The following is a 19319-nucleotide window of genomic DNA, read 5'->3' as shown; positions in this document are numbered from 1 at the left end:
AAAAGGATCGAGATTCGGAAGAATAAACATAGTCCAAGTCTGATTAGCCTGATCCACCATCTCGACAGCGTTGAAGGAACGAGAGGAACAGAATAATCGGAGCCATCATTCTCTCTTTAGATTGACTTCTCTCATTGCAACAAATTCCACCCAATCAATTCAATCGAGGTAAAAAAAAATGAATTTTCTCTTTATAACACTGTTATTCTTTTACCTTTTTGATGTTTAATGCAAACTCCATCTCAACTAATTTGCTATATGTTGTGGCAAGTTCTTCCCCTTTTGACAATGAGTTCATCAAGTTCAATATCATTGGTTCAATGAGAGAACTTCATTAGGTAGAAAATTCATTTTTAAGCTGGTCCATGTTAATTATAGTGTACTCTACTACTATATATATATATATATATATATATATATATATATATATATATATATATATATGGGGAGGCTAGGTAGACAAAGAAAATTTCGGAAGATCCAAAAAAAAATCTCGTTCGCTCGATCAAAATCAGATCAAGATCAAGATGCAAATGCAATATTTCGGATTTTGGGTGAAAAATCGATATTTCGAATTTGGGTGGTTTCAAATTTTTTCTCTTGAAGGGTTTGGGTTTTGAATTTCAAAACAGCATAATCAAACCCAAAATCATCAACAACGAAATCATCAACAACAAAATCAAACTACCAAAATCATCAACAACAAAATCAAACCACCGAACAACCCAAAAATCAAAACCCAAAAACCCAAAATTCAAAACCCCTTATTTTCGAAGTTCATGGGCGAAGCAGTTTGTGGATATCAATTTCGATTGTATATGGTATGTTGAATTTCAGTTGTTAGCTTTGTTTTTTAACTTGTTAGCTAGTATTTCAAACCCACAATTTAGAAATGGAGTCAATGGGAGATAATGTAACAATCAGTATCGACAATGACGTAGTTGTTGGGTCTTCGTCGAATAAATCTCCGGATAGACTAGTTGATCCGTTTGTAGGTATGGTTTTTAGTAGTGTTGACGACGCAAAGACATACTACAGACAGTATGGTCAACAAGAGGGATTTGAGACTCGTGTTCGGTCGACAGATCGAAAAACCGGTGTGGATTTGGCTAGGTGTTGTTTAATAGTTTGTTCACGTGAAGGGATCCATAACAAGAGAGAAGTGGGAGAAGTGAGTGTTTCTAGAAATACTAGCACTATCAAGTGTAGTTGCCCCGCTAGAATGCGTGTTACAAAAAGAAAACACGATGATATATACTATGTAAGTTGCGTTGAAAATGACCATAGCCACGGTTTGGTTAGTCCAGCAAAGAGAATTCTCATGAGATCGAATAAAAATATGCCTGAAGCAGCGAAGAAGTTGACTGAGATTTTTGGTGAAAATTGTTTACCCGTCGGTAAAGTTGCAGCTGTTTTTAGTGGGGAAGAAGTTGGGTTTACAAAGAAAGATTGTTGGAACCATCATTATGGTTTGACTAGGAAGATGCCTAAAGAAGGTGATGCAACTGCCGTGCTTAAATATTTTATGCATAAGAGTGCCTGTGATCCCCAGTTTTACTACGCTATTGATCTAGATTTGAATGGGACTGCAGTAAACTTTTTCTGGGTTGATGGGAGGTCTCGAGTGCAGTATGAATATTTCGGGGATGTTGTCTCTTTTGATACCACATATCGTACGAATGCATACTCTATGCCTTTTGCCCCTTTTACTGGAGTCAATCATCATATGCAGTCGATTCAGTTTGGTTGCGCGTTGTTACTTGATGAGACAGAAGATACATTCATATGGTCATTTAAAAGCCCGGCTTGCGACCATGGGTGGTGGTCGGGCTGCCGAAGTTAGGTGTGTTGGAGAGTTTTCAGTTCTGTCAGAGTTAGGGTGTGTTCTGTCAGAGTTTTTAGTTCTGTCAGAGTTAAGGGTGTGTAATAGTTAATCCAATTTTGAATTTTGTATTGATGACCATACTATTGCATTTGGTATTTTGTATTGGCTGTCAAAGTTTTGGTGCAAGTTTTGGCTGTTGGTTTAGAATATTGGTTTTGAATATTGGTTTAGAATATTGATTAGCTAAAACTGATATTGCATATTGATTAGTTCTGTCAGAGAAAATTGATATTGCATATTGATTGATATTGGTTTAGTTCTGTCAGAGTTTATTTCGAACTGATCATAACAAGTTAGAGCAGCCTTAAGTTCCTTAACAACTTCTGTCAGAGTTGAGTTTCGAACTGGGCATATGAGAAGCAATTTCTGTCAGATGTTTCGAACTGCCCATATTGGTTTTTGGTGTATATGGAAATTTGGTTATTTATGTAAGAGTTTATTTCTGTCAGAGTTTAGGAATCAAATATTAAAATGAATTGAACAAAAGAAAATGGTACACTAAAGCAAGTTCTGAAACATAAATGTCAGAGTCATTTTATCTTATTCCATGATACCACATCTTTACAGAAACAGAAATGTCAGAGTCATTCCAGAAACAGAAAATTCCAGAGTTATTCCAAAAACAGAAATGTCCAAATTCCCTAAACAAATTCAGATAAGGACCGCAACATCCAACTCTGCTCACTACTCATGTCATCTCGCACATGATGCATCAACACTCTCGTTGGTCCGATTAATCATCTCTGGGTGATCGATCCTTCACTGCATATCTCGGTGGCATTTTTTCTTGACAAAGATCGGGGGATAAATCCCCGTCATATCGAAACTCTCATGCAATAGCTCGGGGCATTCACTATCATCAACTGCTTCCATGCTAGTTTCTACTTGAAATCCTCTTTGTCGAAGATGCTTCGAGGCAGTTCCGCCTAGCTTTTCTTCTCGAAATCTTCACGAGTACTTCGACTTACAAGCAGGCACCAATTGCTCCCATTCTCATCAACTTGTTCCCGAGAAGCATCAATTCCATCAGCAACCATCTTTTTACCTTCAATGTTTATCTCTTTCTTGACAGCCTATATCTTCTAGGCTTCCTAAAACTGCTACTTATATCTTCATGTTCATCACAAACACCAAAGCCAGGCGGCGTTTCTGTAGAACAACCAAGATGACTATCAATGGAGATGACATTCAAGTTTAGGTCCTTCAAGGGGAGGATTTTGGATTCAGAATTTGAACCCACCTCCGCCGATGTTCTAAAGCTTCCCATTCTTCCAAATTAGGGGACGTTAGAACCCCATCCAGTAACCCTTTCTCAGCCATCTTTCGACATTAACTAGATGGACTTGGGGAGGGTATCCCTTAGATGCTTAGTCCCATGAATCTGAGCTTCCAATGTATAAGTCTGCAATAAGTTTGAGATCAACATCCGAGAGGGTCTCAGAAATCACCGGTTGCCCTTTGCAAAGTTGACAACCGCCAAATTAAAATGAAAATGTTAATGATACGAAGCGGGCAAACAATGCAATATACATAAATAGTTATACCTGTCTTTAGTGCTTGAGAAGAAGGCTCTACATCCTCAACAAGAAAGGGCAAAAAAGCGAGCTTATGCCTCAAAACAGGATCTCTAATCTCTTCCAAGACTTCCAAAACGGAAACAAACTTATGAGGAACCATCAAATGTATGTCATTTTGTAAACATCAGAATAAATCAATCAAGTTTTGAATATCACAGATTATTGCCAATTAGTTAGAGGATGCTGGGTTGAAACTGACTCATTTGGTTTTATTATTTCCTTCCGTCTGAACTTCCAAAGTTCTCGGCCATTACCTCATTTTCATCTACATCTCCACAAATTCACATCGTCATTGCCACTCCCATTTTAACTAAATCACTCAACAAATGATCATAACACTTTTATCCTCAAATCCCAATTTCGCGTGCCCATAAAACAATATCAAACCCAAGCCAGGCAACAACAAGAAAGTGTGAATACTTTGATTTACACAAAGAACTAATTCCATATAACAAAGCATGGGAGTGGCAGAAGTCGATTGTTAAACAAAAACAATGTTTAATAGACTTAGATGAAGATTGTTCAGATACACTTATTATTTTACAACACCCAAATTCGTATTTTACAGAGGTGAGTGAGTGAGTGAATTTTACAACACCCAAACACTTTTTTTTTTTTTTAATAAACAATGTTTTAAAACAATGTCGTATTTTACAACAGTTGAGTGAGTGAATCAATGATTTGTAGAGGTGAATCAGAGTTGGCACAACATAATACGAATAATGAAATGGGATCTATCTATCCAAATTTTAACCAAATCATTTGAATCAAATCAAATTTCAAACAAACGGATAGCATATATAAAAAAAAAAAAAAAAAAAAAAAAACCTTGGAAATGTCGCCAAGAAATTATAAGGGAGAGAAAATTAGGATTTGAAGGTTGTTGTTGATGATGTTGTGTTTTGTAGCTGAGATTGTCAAATTTGGGTGTTGACAATCAAAAATTTCGTTGTTGATGATTTTGGGTTTGATTATGCTGTTTTGAAATTCAAAACCCAAACCCTTCGCAGAAGAATTTCGAAACCACCCAAATTCCGAAATATCGCTTTTTCACCCAAAATCCGAAATATTGCATTTGCATCTTGATCTTGATCTGATTTTGATCGAACGGACGAGATTTTGCTGTCTGGATGCTGTCCGAAATTTTGCTGTCTACCTAGCCTCCCCCTATATATATATATACACACACACACACAAGAAATTGGTCCCAAGGCCCAATTTTGGGGAAAATGAAATCTAGAGGACACGGTTTTTTGTGAGTAACTCACAAAGACAAATTTTGGGAAAAATAAAGTTTAGAGGACACAGTTTTTTGTGAGTAACTCACAAGGACAAATTTTGGGGAAAAGTAACTCGCGAAAAATTAGTGTCCTCAAAATTAGTAACCCTCAAGGACAAAATAAGTTGGCCCTGCCTTTTTACATTTTTTAAAATGCCAGTTATACCCTTCCGTGAAAATAACCCTCAGGGACAAATGACCCGGATTTAAAATAAATATTTTCCAATTTTACCCTTTATGTCATTTTACTATGAACAATGAGTGTTCATACCTTCTGCTGGTGAATGTACCTTATACAATATATTGATGTATGAACATTGAATGTTCATACCAAAAGGACTATGAACATTCAATGTTCATACCCAATCAATGTTCATACCCAAAGGACCAAGGACTATGAACATCGAATGTTCATACCCAAAGGACTACGAACATTTAATGCTCATACCCAATCAATGTTCATACCCAAAAGACTATGAACATTGAATGTTCACTATGAACATTGAATGTTCATACCCAAAGGACTATGAACATCGAATGTTCATACCCAATCAATGTTTATACCCAAGGACTATAAATATTGAATGTTCATGTATGGACATTCAATGTTCATACCCAAAGGACTATGAACATTGAATGTTCATACCCAATCAATGTTCATACCCAAGGACTATAAACATTGAATGTTCATACATTGAATTGCATTCAATGTTCATACATTGAACATTGAATATTCATACGCAATCAATGTTCATACCCAAGGACTATGAATACACCGGGTCGTTTCGTCTGGGCCGGGACGTTAATTATTTTACGTCAGGAGTATACTTGACATTTCATCTATCCGATCCGTTTTTTATTTCGTGTCAAGGGTATACTTGACCTTTCATCTATCCGATCCTTACGAGTTACAAAAATAAAAAGGTGTCCTTGAGAGTTACTTTATCGGCATTTTTGTCCTTGAGAGTCACTCCATCCCCGATTATATATATATATATATATATATATATATATATATATATATATATATATATATATATATATATATATATATATATATATATATAACCTTTTAAGCGTTTAATGCATGAGGTTGGTGTTGATCATTTTGGCTATCTATACACCTCAAGCTATGTCGTGTAACCTCCAGGAACTATCTATGGAAGATAAGCATGAGCAATGGATGCCCAATTATAGACGAGTCTACAAGGACTCTATTGAGAAAGAGATGCGCTTCTAGACATTCAAAATCAATGCCGAGTACATTGATACTTTTAACAAAGTTGGTGATCAAACCTATGTGCTAAGTGTCAATGGCTTTGCTGACCAAACCAATGAAAAGTTTGTAGCATCTCGAAATGGATACAAGAAGTCCTTTGAAGAACGAAAGTTGGAGACATCTTTCAGGTACGAAAATGCTGCAGCAGTTCCATATAGCATGGATTGGAGAAAGAAAGGGGTTGTTACACCAATCAAGGACCAAGGCCAATGTGGTAAGTGAAACATACACTTCTAAGTTCTAATAAGCTATATACTAATATGAGTTGCTCTTGGTTTTTGGCATATCTAGGTTATTAAAAAGACCCCCGTACCATCTGTTTGCTAATAAATTTTTTTTATATGAAAATACACAAAAATTCAGGAAGTTGTTGGGCATTTTCTATTGTAGCTTCTATGGAAGGTATAACCCAACTCACAATAGGTGCATTGATATCTTGACCATGGTTGTGGAGCCAAGTTTACCATTAATTGGTATTATTTCATTGATTGATTGTTCAAGCCATGGGTTTTTAATTCTAACATGTTTTAATTGAGTGTGTGTATATCTTTTATTAAAAAGGAAGAAAAAAATATCATATATATCCAATTTTAATGAAATTGAACAGACCCTATTTATATATAGCTTACAGGCTCAATTAAATGGGAATAATGATTTTTTTGTTTGTTGACTTATTCTTTAACTATTTTCATTTATTTTTTTGAATTATTTGTGAGAATCCCTCTTGAGGTTATGTGGAAAACTTTTGGAATTAGTAGGTGTTAACTTGACGGATCTTTATTTATTTTTTTGTTATGGATACTAACAGTCTAATTTATCATTTGTTTAGGAGGATGCGTGGTGGTTTCTAGAGTCGACGTGGAAGAAGAAACCCATCGAAAAATCTGCAGATGAGTTGAACTAGGAACTGGATAACTATCCCGCTGAAGCCGTTAACACTTCCTATTGTGTTGGTATACGTACGGAGAATGAGCTTATCAAAAGTGGCAGTTGGAGCAGTAATGCTGCTATCCAGATTGTAAGTGGGTTTTGAGATTGAATTAAGAAGCAGGAACTCAAGTGGTTTCCATATTTTTTTTTCAAGATTTTTTGTCTTTGAAATATATTGTGAAATATTTTTCATGTTTGCTATCTGATTTGTATTTTATTTCTTGCATGGAATGATTCATACTTCACAAGGTGTCTTCCTGTATATCACATGTAATCTTTGATCGAGGTACATCAAATTTAGAGATGAACGCCAGCGTAAGGAAGAAGCATATAACTCCCTGATTTGGCTGAAAGGTTAGTTTCTTCAATGGCGGTGTGAAACTGATTGGATTGTTATGTTGTAATGTTCTAGATATTTTACAATTCCAAAGTTTTTGATTGATTAAAATTGTGCTTAAGGTTTGCTGCCGATCAACTATATTCATTGCAAACCAGTTGAGACTTGAGAGTAATCACCTTGGCTCAAGTAGCACAATTTACAGGTTTGGTATTTTTTTCAACAAGCTGAAGCAAGAAACCCAGTAGGAAGATATTGAAGTTCAATCAAATGTGAGTTTCCGGCCATGGGTTTCATGGTTTACTTTTATATATCTTCAATTCTCCGATATGGGTATATTTGATTTCTTTATTGGCAATGTTTTCCTATAATCATCTACAAACTATGCTATGGGTGCTTCACTTTTTTTTTTCTTTGTTTATCTTTCTGATTTATATTTTGGTGGTGTTTGAGTTGTTCTTTAACACATGATTGATTTGGACAGATGGCTGGAATTTCATGGCACTTCATTGCAAGTATAGCCATATAAAATGAAAAAAAATATCATTTCATGCTAAATATAAGATGTCTTTATTAGTTTTCATATTTGAAATGCTGTTATTTTTTTCAGTGGTGATATGTAACATTAGTCGTTAGCTAAAGCATAAACCTTTTATTTATTAATTTTATCTTATCGTGAGTATGCATCTCTTTTCTTTTAACTTCAATTTTTCTAATTATTCAATTTAGTTGTTATTGTTGGATAAGCTACTTTAGGAGAAAACTTGAGTATCACATTTCTCTTCTTTTATTTGCCTTCAGTCGGGTCATCAAGTGTTCAGATATATATATAAACAAACATTACATTTGCTGGGTTGCTAGCTTTTTGATCTTCTTAATTGTAAATAAGCTTGATTGGGGGAATTAGTTTAGTCGTGTGACATTGGAGTTGTTTGATTTTATCATTTCAAGATTTATAATCGGTTATAACAAGAAATATATTTTCCCAAATATGCAAGTGGTGGTGTTCATTTTTTCGTCAATTACTTAGGTTTTTCTTTTTCATTTCTTTTTGGTGTATGAAGCCTGACGGGGAAGCATTTATGTATTTTGGCTACAATTTGTCGTACTTAGGTTGGTATGATGGCATTGTTATTGTTAGTAATGGTACAGACATTTAATGTATTTTGGCTACAATTTGTCGTATATATATATATATATATATATTGTTATTGTTAGTAATGGTACAGATAATGGCATGAACTAATTTATGCTGAAGTATTCACAGGGAGCCAATTGTAGGGAGATAGTGGTGTATCGATTTAGGGCATACATAATGTAGCTGGCAGTAGAAATAATACTAGAAAGTGCGGGATTGCCTGGCTTTGTACCCCAATAGGAACGACCAGAACCAGCCCTAGCATTGTCCTTCTCCTCCCAAACATGAACCGTACCTTCATATTCTCTAACATATCTCAACATGTTATTGCTTTAGAATCTATGATCTTTTCTTTGTTATGTTATTGGTTGTCGCCGAAATAATTTTCAACTATCTTCTGCTGCTGCAGGTGAATTTTATACTTCTCTAGGAGTCAAGAGTCAGGTATATCATTGACACCTATTCTCTAGTCTGTGTTTCAGTTTCTTCTTTACTACTCCAGTATTGTTTTCAGCATATGACTTCCATGTACTTTCAATTTAGGTATGGTTTCTGATTTGTTTAGGAACAACTTGATACGTACTACCAGTTCAGATCGTATGAACCAAAAGCGATTTGGATGAACTGAAAGCTATGTTTATGACAGGTACAATTTATAAATTCCTATTCCTATACTTGCACTCTAAGCCACAAAATAACATAGTCTCCTTTATAAAAGGTGATGAACATTTAGTAATCCTTAAGGTTTACATGCTCACTTTTCTGGATCAGTTTTTGTACTTAAGGTTATCTATATGTTTGTACTTAAGGTATTAGTATAGTGAAACCCGTTAAATAAAACCCTATCCACACCGAGCTATAACTGGAAAGTATAGACACTTATACTTCTGTTATATATTTAATTCTTAGAGAATATCTTTAATCAAGAAGTGGTTAGAATAGGTTACTGGAGAAGCTCCAAGATAACCAGGTCAATTTTAATGAAATTACAAATGTTTGTCGTATATTATAGATGTTACGAAGTTTAAAATTTTAATCTGCTTTGTTGCAAAACTCTACGGGAAGTTAATTTAAAATTTTACATTGTTATATGTATATCTAACATAACTATTTTGGAGCATACTCCATGCATTATACATATTCTCTCACCCTCCTTTCATTCTCGGATGCAAACGTTCTCGCTATAAATAAAATCTAGGATGGTAAGATAGGTTAAAACTCTTAGTTTAATACTTTAACCCTCCCTTATCTCGATTGAGCTTATAACGCACATTGGGTGGTCAGAGAAATGAACCTCACTCTTAAGTCCCAAACAAATGAAAGGATGAGTACAATACCACAAATAGAATATGGATTTGTATTATTTAGACATGGACTTAACCATAGAAATCGTAGAGTGCGTAGGCCTTCTGACCTCAAGGAGATTATGCTTATTGGGTTTTGAGGTACTTCTCATGAAATCGAGTTAACAAACTATTTGCTCCGCAATAGCCTAGCACTTTTGTGAAAATGACCATCATCTATGAGCATAAACACTACGATTATGATCATGGCTTTTATGATCCAGATGGAAGAATGGGTAGCAGAAGATGCTAATCAAAAGAAGAAAATGGTAAAGCAAGTCCATTCACAACTTAGGAATGTACTAAGCCCTGGTTTGCAATTACAGTTTGTGTAGTTCGGATTTACCTGTTTATGTGCTTTTTTTTTAAGCTTACAAATATTCGTTAGTTTTGGATATGCTGAACTTATTTGTTTATGTGGCCTGTGAGAGTCTCTTCACTTGCTGTGAAACAAATATTTATTTGGTTTTGATTATGAACCATACCATATTTCATACTGTTGTATTGAGTTCTGCCTGTTAAGACAGATGTATATCGGGTCATAATTATTTAGTTCGTTTTGTATCATGATTCGTGAGGCAATTTTTATCTGTCAGTGTTGTATCCTTTTGCCTATTTATTTGAAAACAATTTATCCTATTTTGCCTATTTATTTGTCGAAATATTCAATTGTAAAGTAATTTTTAGTTTACACAAAATGCCAAAACGTTCTTTCCATTATCTTCCTAACTAGCACTCTGTTCCCACATTTATACTGCGACACTTCTTAACTGGATGTTTCTTCCAATCCTCTTTACTTTGTTCACTAAATAAAATGGAATTTCTAAGTCCAATCCCTAAATTAATCACAAACTAGATTGAAATCAGATAAAATCCCTGATGATAGTTACGTTGTTCTTAGGCTGCTTATGAGCCACAGGTGTTGATACCGATACCGGTGGATCATTTTATCAGCTCCTTAGCTTGGCTTGGCTGTTTGGAGTGACAAAATAAATAATTTTAGAACGAGGAAAAATACTTCATTCTCATTAAAGTTGGTTCCTATATATTATATGTACTAGATTGATCCACGTTACATAGAAGGATAATATCGTCAATCTCTACTAAAAAAATAGGGGTAAAATAGTCAAAACAAAACCAATAGATTTAGAGATACATAAAAAAAATTATCAATGTTGCGGGACTGTAGATGAGGGTCGCGAATTTTGAAGTAGTTTAGATATACAACTTTTACATGCATTGCAGGACATCTAAAGTACGGAGTTGGAGCTTGGAGGCATTGAACTGAAGAAATCTACTGCCTTTGATTTAGTTTCTTTTAATTCACTTTTGTCTTGAGTAGTTTTTTTTTTTTTTTTTTTTTTTCGATAATCACTTGAGTAGTTGATTTTTTCAAAATGAACAAGTGCATGTTAATATTTTTTAAAAATGAACAAGTGTTGAAGATTGTGTTGCAACGGTGGTAATTTGTGGTAGGTGTGAGTGTGATGCCAAATAATATTTTAATTTATGCAAGACTAAATAGGTTAATTAATGTTGTATCATATTCACCTTAGTTATAATATTACAAAAAAGTGAAAAAGAAAAATGTAATGAGTACACATTTGCTCCTATGCAGCCTAAGATTTGTCAACTATGAATTCTATTAATCAGTTGTATGTTCTACTCCAAGTATTTTGTAAGGTTACGTAAAATTATGAGATTAAAGGCAAATTTGTGTGGTCTTGACTCCTTTCGAAATGTTTTTTTTTTTTTTGATTTACTTTATTATTATATTTATCTTGCTTAGTTGCTATTTCCCCCCGCTATTTTTAAGTTTTCTTTATTTATATGTAAAAAAAACACCTATATGGATTTGACCACTTAATATCTATAGTTTTATTTTGTTGGTGATTAAAAGTTTTTTTTTTTTTTTTTTTTTTTTTTTTTTTAAGTTTAAGTTTATGTGATGGTTTTAGTGGATCAGATCAGACTATTGAAATGACTCATCACATGTCATTTCAATGTATTTTTATAAGCTTTTGATGATCCCAAATAGTTAAAATCATACATAACTACAATATTATCATTTGATAACTAATAGAAGCATTTGTGAATTTGATTTTTATTGCTATTTTTTGCAGAGACACTGCAGGAGGATCTACGTACACAGTTGGCTATTATAGATCACCTTGATTAATCAACGGAAAATCAAAAGCTTGATGCAAAACACTCACGATACGGAAAAATTGGATCAATCACAAAGCACCCACGGGACAGGAAAACAGAAGCCTGATGCAAAAGAATTGAATCAATCTCAAAGCACCCACCAAACAGGAAATCAGAAGCTTTAATAATACTTACAATGTTGGTTCGAACTTATTGTATCCAACCAACCAAGAAGGCCCAATATAAGAAAATATCAAGTCTTTTTCATACACATTGTCCATTTGAAGTTTTGGAGCAAGCTAAACCACTAATTCATTTGTTTTCTCATGATTTTACCATGTTTCTTGAAGAACATTATTGTTTGAATTGTACATGAGGTGCTAATTATAGCACAAATTCCAATTGTATCATGATTTTCTTCTAATGGCAAATGTTTCTTATAAAAAATATAAAGATGGAATTTCAAACGGGATCGTTACCAAAAGTCCGACATAGATAGTCTTACTTAGAGAACAAATAATCTAAACTCACTCACTCTCTTTCTAAAAAGTCTGAAAGTGTTGATAGAAAGACGATTATGAAAATAAGCAGGATTAATGCACCATAAGTATGCAAAAACTGTAAATACGTGCTACCATGTGTAGGAGTTCAACTCAATCTTGAAGGATGAAAGACTTCTAATTTATATTTTAAAATAATATAATTAAATGGTACCCATTCGTAGGACGGGTTCGAAAACTAGTTTAGCTACCAATAAACAAATCACTTTTAGTTTTGGGATGATCTAACGGTAATTATAACACTTACTAATACCCATGAAATTAGGAAATAAGAATCCTGGGCCATTTTTTTTTTTCTTCAAATCACTTTTAGTTACCAGAAAAAAAAAATCTAAAATTATCTAAATTCTAACGTACTGATGATATTAATCCTCATAGCCTTCTTATTGACAAACTCTTCGGAGAGTATTTCTATATAATAAAGCAGCTTGGTTTTTTATGTATTTATATCAAGCGGTCAGGGAGAAAGCAGTTTTGGGATGATCTAACGATAATTATAACACTTACTAATATCCACAAAATTAGGAAATAAGAATAAAAACCCGTTATCGAGCCAATCTATCTTTTTCTTTCAAATCACTTTTATCTACCAATAAACAAATCACTTTTTGTTTTGGGATGATCTAACGGTAATTATAACACTTACTAATACCCACGAAATTAGGAAATAAGAATCCTGGGCCAATCTTTTTTTTTTCTTCAAATCACTTTTAGTTACCAATAAATAAATCACTTTTAGTTACCAAAAAACAAAAAAAAAATACATCTTTCACTCTTTCCTCTTCCTCACGAAAATACCTTACAACCCTTTCTTCTTCCTAACCAGTAAGGTAACACCCTTCTTCTCACCCTGTCACGTTTGAGTGCAAGAATCTCCCGACGCGCAAATCCTCAGTTTAAGGTAAAAAAAATCTCATTACTTTGTTGTCAGTGAGTTTTGTTGCTTTTTCCACACTGTTTTTCCAGTAACCTTCTTCAATACTATCTTCTTCTCTTCAGTAAGAATTCTTAACATGATTTATCTATCTCGGTTCTCTCCACTACGTCATGCTCTCTCCACCACTCTAAGTCTCTTCATTCAACAAGTAATATTAATTTGTATTGCAGGTGCCGACTAGCAAAGTCGGTAAAACCTTTGGGTGATGATACCAGAGGCCTGGGGCTCGAACCCCGCCAGCATCAAAGAGTTACTGATCTCATTTAAAACAAGCTTGCCAATCAAAAATATATATATATTAATTTGTATTTGGTTTACATAGTGGTTTAGTGCATAGTTTTATGGGCGTAATGAAAACTATGCCTTTAACACTCAATTTGGATTTCGGCGGGATGGGATTTCGGCAAAATCCACTGATACGTGAATAAATCTTTTCTATTGAATAAGATTCCTCTAGATTAAACGATAGTTGTGAAGGCAAGTACATTTTAACGTCATTTCCTTCTAATTGTTCAAGTTTATTTCTATACACATAACAACAAAGAATATACATTCATTTCGGTATGTACAGAGTGCAGAGACTTCAACGCTTCTTTTGCAAGATTGAACTAATCAATGGAAGGTTTACATATTGTTGAATGGGAACTTTTTCAGTCAACATGACTGAGAACGTGTCTGAGTTACAAGAAAATGTAAGAGTGAAGAATTAGCTATAATGGAAGCAAGTAAGTTAGTGGAAAAGTTATTTTTCACTATTTATATTTGAAAAGCTATGTCTTATTTGTCTATAGATGTATGCTTCATTTTGTGCATTTTGTAGTTGTAAAGACGTGTTAAGTGGGAGACTAAATGCAAAAGAATGTATCGTTTCCCAATCCCAAATGTTTGTGCTGGACTTATTTCCCATGTTTATTGTGTTGCATAAGCGCATGGTCAAGGATGCAACAACAACCAAAAGAGTATAAGTCAAGGCATAAGTAGAACTTCTACTTCTTATGATATCATCACTCGAGTATCAAGGATCAGTATCCTATCTTCTTATCAGATTTTTGAATCCTCATAATTTCTAATATGATATTTTAGTTTCGATAATTTTTTTATATTAAGGTTGTAGTTTCTTGGATGTTTTCGGCCTCTTTGTACTATGACTTTGTGTGCACTTATTAGGACTTCATAACCGTACCTCACAGTATATGAATTTAGTTATCATTTGACAGTTATTAATTATGTTAAATCCAGGTACAAAGGATTGTGGGTTGAATTGAAACCAACATTTTGAGAATGTGCACATGAAGACTACCTCACCCTAAGATCGGAACAAGTAGATAAAGGTAGGCAAGAAAGCACCCCCTTCATCAGATACAATTGAGTTGCATATTTAGGTCAGAAGTTTGGAAGTTAATGTTTTATATCCTTGGATTATATAACGAACATAGCCGGATTGACAAAATATTATATTTTCATCATTGCATTGTAAAAGGTTGGCTATGGCTTTGTGATTAAGATTTAGTTGCAAGAAATGGCTACAGAAGTCAGATTTCATTGTCAATTGGGCTCACTTCTTAATAGCTAGCTACTAAATTGCCTTGAGCATTGGTTGTAGGCTGTCTTTAGCTTCTTACGTAGTAGTGTTGGTTGCATATATGCTGGATTTAGCAAGGATCCATTTTGTTTTTACTTATTAATGGATCTATGACTTTCACTATTATTATATTTATGTAGGAACTATCCAACGAAGGAAATAAAGACAACAATATTTTGGCAACTGACATATTCCCCACCCATTGAAGTTTGCAAATTGGGTATTAGAGGCATTAAGAGCAAATTTTGGAAGTTCATTTGAGTAGCAAACCAATTCCCAGTGGTATCTTTGAGTGGCAGATCAAACTATTCCTAGTACAGCAGTATCTTTGAGTAGCATACTTATAAATTTGTTTACAATAGCCATGCTTTAATTGGGCCAATTTGAAGCTCCATGGGCTCTATATTGGTCATTTGAAATATCTTTGTTTGTTCAATGTAATGACATAATTTGTAGTGCATCTTACATATAATCTCTTATGCAATTTTGTAGTAATTGTGCAATGGACATGATTAATTAGATGCATTGAATTCATTTAGCTACTATCTTTGAACTTTTGATGTTGACAAAATCAAGAAAACTTGAGAACTTTTTGTTACTTCAGCAGTTCATATTAGTTACTGCTTTTGTTGTTGCCTGTTGACATTTCGTTTGGCAGTCCATTAAATTGCAGACTTGCAGACATGTCCTTTAGCAGGAAACATTTTATATCAATTTGGGATTTTAGTTGTTTGATCCAAGCATATTCTACCGCAGGACTATCTGCAGAACTATTGATGATAATAATTATGTGCTCATGAATAAGCTAATCTCGCTATGTATTTAGCAAGATTAAAAACAAGTAAGCCAAAAGACCCACAAAATTTCTCTAAAGAAGATTGTCATTGGTGAAAATTGCATTTGCTTGCTTAACAACGTGGATGGGGTGTGCTTCAATGTTCACTCTAAGTATACACATGTGCGACAAGTTCTCACTAAGAGAGTAAGAGCCTAATAGTGCTCCGACAGTGTTTGTATAACCCTTGAGCTTAAGGTTCTTATTGATAACAATATATACCTTGGATTACAGGAGTTTGCTATTGACTTTTTATTTATTTTTCTAATTTTTATAAAGGGACTTGACAATTATTCAGGTTTTGTTGGCGTAAGGCATATTTACTCATGGGATTTGAAGCACTTGTGGGTGCATAACTTTTATGGGTATATTGTCCGATTGTCGTGTGATATTGAGTATGTATGATGCACAAAAGTTCAATTTAAATGTAAAAATATAGTGGAAACACTCTTGATTTTTTTCCAATAAAATTGGGATTAAAATAATAAATTGACACGATTTTATTTTGCAAAATTTACCCATAATGATTTGAGTGGCGTAGCCACGGGTTAAATTCTAGTTTATATAATAAAGAGAAAATAACCATTTAGTACCACAAACTTCCGTTTTTTTTACTAAATGGTACCCAAACTTTGTTTCTCGCCTATTCGTACCCCGAAGTTTTAATTTAGTACATCAGTTAATTTTCCATCCAATTTCACTAACGGTGTTAGCACTATTCACGTTATCACTATTCACACAACACTATTCATGTTAGTACTATTCACGTGAACAGTGCTTTCACTATTCACGTGATTTTTTTTAAAGAATTTTTAATCAATCTTAAAAATTAATTCTTTAATGAAAAATAATAAAAAACACTATTCACGTAAACAGTTTTTTTTTTTTTTTTTAAAAGAATATGTTGTGTGTATATATATATATATGCTATGTAAGTTTTATGATAATCTTTTTTTTTTTTTTTTTTTTTTTTTTTTTGTAATAATCTAATTTTTAAGATTGATTAAAGATTATTACAAAAAAAAAACATTGTTCATGTGAATAGTGTTTTTTTATTATTTTCATTAAAGAATTAATTTTTAAGATTGATTAAAAATTCTTAAAAAAAATAAAATCACGTGAATAGTGAAAATAGTGTTTTTTTCAAAATTTAGATTTTTGAAAAAACACTATTCACATGAATAGTAAAAATATTGTTCACGTAAATAGTGCTGTGTGAATAGTACTAACGTGAATAGTGCTAACGCCGTTAGTGAAATTGGACGGAATTGGATGGAAAATTAACTGATGTACTAAATTGAAACTTCGTGGTACGAATAGGTGAGAAACAAAGTTCGGGTACCATTTAGTAAAAAAAACGAAAGTTCGTCGTACTAAATGGTTATAAACTCTATAATAAAACAGCTTGGTTTTTAAGTGGTTTGTGTGAAGCCTACATCGGATGACTAATAGTTAATACAATCAGTACATCTGACGGTAGACCGGCACGATTAAAGAGTAAGTTGATTCCAATTAGAAAACAATCTTTATAAAAACGTATTACTACTAACTTATCTAGAATTTATGAAACTTATCTAAATAACTTATCTAACTTATTTAAATTCTAACTTATGTAAATTTATCTAAAGTTATCTAAATTCTAACGTACATGATGATATTAATTCTCATAGCCTTCTTACCGACAAACTCTTCGCAGTGTATTTCCCTGGTGTTGTGAATCCTCTATATAATAAAGCACAATCTTTATGAAAACGTACTCAAAGAAATTACTACTAACTTATCTAGAATTTATGAAACTTATCTAAATAACTTATCTAACTTATTTAAATTATAACTTATCTAAATTTATCTAAAGTTATATAAATTCTAAGGTACTGATGATATTAATCCTCATAGCGATGACTAATAGTTAATACAATCTGTACATCTGACGGTGGACCGGCACAGAGTAAGTTGATTCCAATTAGGATACAATCTTTATTAAAACATACACAAAGAAATTACTACTAACTTATCTAGAATTTATGAAACTTATCTAAATAACTTATCCAACTTATTTAAATTCTAACTTATCTAACAATCATTTCTTCTTCCTAACCAGTAAGGTAACACCCTTCTTCTCACCATGTCACGATTAAGTGCAAGGATCTCCCAATGCAATCCTCAGTTTAAGGTAAATAAATCTCATTATTTTGTTGTCAGTGAGTTTTGTTGTTTTTTCCACACTGTTTTTTCAGTAACCTTCTTCAATACTATCTTCTTCTCTTCAGTAAGAATTCTTAACATGATTTATCTATCTCGGTTCTCTCAACTACGTCATGTTCTCTCCACCACTCTTAGTCTCTTCTTCAACAGGTAATATTAATTTGTATTTAGTTTACATAGTAGTTCAGTGCATAGTTTTATGGGTGTAATGAACACTATGCCTTTAACACTCGATCAATTTGGATTTCGGCGGGATGGGATTTTAGCAAAATCCATTGATACGTGAATAAATCTTTTCTATTGAATAAGATTCCTCGGGATTAAATGACAGTTGTGAAGGCAAGTACATTTTAACATCATTTCCTTCTAATTGTTCAAGTTTATTTCTATGCACAGAACAACAAAGAATCCACATTCATTTCGGTATGTGTAGAGTGCAAAGAGTTCAACGCTTCTTTTGCAAGATTGAACTAATCAATGGAAGGTTTACGTAATGTTGAATGGGAACTTTTTCAGTCAACATGACTGAGAACGTGTCTGAGTTACAAGAAAATGTAAGAGTGAAGAATTAGCTATAATGGAAGCAAGCTAGTGGAAAAGTTATTTTTCACTATTTATATTTGAAAAGCTACGTCTTATTTGTCTGTAGATGTATGCTTCATTTTGTGCATTTTGTAGTTGTAAAGACGTGTTGAGTGAGAGACTAAATGAAGAAGAATGTATCGTTTCCCAATCCCAAATGTTTATGCTGGACTCATTTCTCATGTTTATTGTGTTCCATAAGTGCATGGTCAAGGATGCAACAACAACCAAAAGAGTATAAGTCAAGGCACAAGTAGAACTTCTACTTCTTATGATATCATCACTTGAGTATCGAGGATCAGTATCCTCTCTTCTTATCAGATTTTTGAATCCTCATAATTTCTAATATGATATTTTAGTTTCGATAAATTTTTATATTAAGGTTGTAGTTTCTTGGATGTTTTCGGCCTCTTTGTACTGTGACTTTGTGTGCACTTATTAGGACTTCATAACCGTACCTCATAGTATATGAATTTAGTTATCATTTGACAATTATTAATTATGTTAAATCCAGGTACAAATGATTGTAGGTTGAATTGTAACCAACATTTTGAGAATGTGACACATGAAAACTACCTCACACTAAGATCGGAACAAGTAGATAAAGGTAAGCAAGAAAGCACCCTATTCATAAGATACAATTGAGTTGTATATTTGAGTAAGAAGTTTGGAAGCTAATGGTTTATATCCTTGGATTGTATA

The sequence above is a fragment of the Coptis chinensis genome, chromosome 4, assembly GCF_015680905.1.
Source record: "Coptis chinensis isolate HL-2020 chromosome 4, ASM1568090v1, whole genome shotgun sequence".
Taxonomy (NCBI): Eukaryota; Viridiplantae; Streptophyta; class Magnoliopsida; order Ranunculales; family Ranunculaceae; genus Coptis; species Coptis chinensis.
Note: the sequence above shows the minus strand (reverse complement) of the source record.